Source organism: Lactuca serriola, chromosome 4 (genome assembly GCF_051521515.1).
Source record: "Lactuca serriola cultivar US96UC23 chromosome 4, Lser_US96UC23_V15, whole genome shotgun sequence".
Lineage (NCBI taxonomy): Eukaryota > Viridiplantae > Streptophyta > Magnoliopsida > Asterales > Asteraceae > Lactuca > Lactuca serriola.
In genome coordinates, this window is record NC_136411.1 from 9,806,181 (window position 1) to 9,808,068 (window position 1,888).

Below are 1,888 nucleotides of genomic sequence, written 5' to 3' on the forward strand. Positions count from 1 at the left end.
GAATCGGCTAAAGCATTTATTTAATTAGAACTGCCAAATTCACAAGGCAAAGTTAGTTGGCCCGGATCTCCCATTTTGATTGGTAACCCATTGATGATTCTAGTTAAACACAACTCATTAAGAATGATAGTAGATGCTTTTTCCAACTCCTTGCACTTAGTTATCACATCCTTAGCAAACTTAGGAAGCTTAGCCATGAACTATAAAAATGGAGCATTTATTGAGAGGGATAACACTTGTTCCATCAATTTCCTTTTGTTCCGGCTCTAGAGCATTCTTAAGCGCTTGAGATAGGAATGGTAAAGGAGGTTGATACGATTTAAAAGAGAAGAATTTAGTTTCTCCCGTGACCACGGCGTGGTGAATCGTCAGAACACGACTCATGTTTTTCTTTTTTAGTTTCGGGCTTCTCTTCTTTCAAATACAAATTGGGCTTTTTAGTGACTATAACATGGGTCATTAATGGCTCAGAATGAACCTTTTTCTCAATAAAAATTGCCAGTACATGAGGTTGTGATTTTGGGTCGGGATTTTTAGGAGGTAACTGCTAGTTAACAACTACTGTGAATTACCTAAGTTGAGTCTCTATGTTCTTGATGGAAGATTGATGACTTCTCACATTAGCATCAGTAGTATCATGTCTTTTCTCACAAGCTTCCATAAATCGATTAAGTGTTGACTCAAAGTACAATTTCTTCTCGGGTGGTGGTTGTTCTTTTTGGTAGTAGCCTCGACCGGTTTGTGTATATTTCTCGTCCTTTTGCTTCTTGTACTCATCATAAGGCAACCACTCCTTTTTGGCTTTCTTTAATTTTCATCATATTTGTCTGCACTAGAGTAGAAAACTTGTGCTTTCTTATTCCCCTACTCGTCCAAATCGTAATCCTTTGTTAAATGTGGCCCATGAAAATTGTCATATCTAACTCTTATGCCGTGTATAGATTGATCCATCTTCGTCACCCTCCAATCCATATTCTCTAATTTTTCCAAAACTGCAGCTATGTTCTCTTTCCCTCCATGTCCATTACCTCTAGTAACATATTCTCATGGGTTATGAAGCTTGTGTGACTGCTTTGCAAATTCTTCAATCAACTCATTAATGGTTTCCGGTTCTTTCTTTGTCATTGGTCCTTGAGAGTCAAGAAGTTGTATGGTTGTGACATTCACTTCATATAAAATTGACACTTCTTGTTAGACATTTAGATCATGTTGAGGACAACTCCTAAGTAACCCTTTGAATCTCTCACATGCTTCACATAACGATTCTCTAACTTATTGTTGAAAATTAGCAATCTTTTTCTTTAGCTTTGAGATCTTTGAAGGTGGATTGAATTGTTTGATGCAAGTGTCATGAAGATTTTACCATGTAGTAATGGATTTGGGTACAAGTGATTTCAACCAAACTTTAGCTTCACCGGTAAGTGTTACCAGAAGCATCCTAAGTAATAATGACTCTGGTACCACATTTGGAACATTAAAGTAGTTTTCAATGTCCTTTACTTCATCAACGTGCTTGAATACGTCTTCATATTCTTTCCCAGAAAATGGTATGTCTTTGAGCAATGATAGAATGTGCCCCTTGAGCTTAAAACTTCTTTCAACTGGAATCTCAGGTGGTACAAGACGTGGTCCATTATTTTCACGTATCCTCTTCTTATAATCTCCCATAGTCATTCTCGTGATACCCACCATTTCTTCAAACTCGCTTTTTGTATGGTCTTAATCCGTATCACTTTATGTTCCTGCCTCGTAACCAATGCCCTTCTTTTCAAGTATACTCTTGAAACATCCAAATCCCTTTTCCGACTGAAAACTATTGGTTGACTTATTGACCTTCTTGTCCTTCTTTTTATGAAAAGTTGATTCTAGATCTTGAAGTGGTAGAACT

The 1,888-nt window shown here is 37.2% G+C and overlaps 1 non-coding gene across 1 annotated transcript; it reads left to right on the forward strand.

Moving 5' to 3' along the window:
* The first annotated feature begins 1,201 nt into the window (after positions 1-1,201).
* On the forward strand, positions 1,202-1,308 carry LOC145103393 (small nucleolar RNA R71). Its single transcript, XR_013706487.1, has one exon. It is a non-coding gene; the product is annotated as a small nucleolar RNA R71 (small nucleolar RNA).
* Positions 1,309-1,888: the final 580 nt, after the last annotated feature.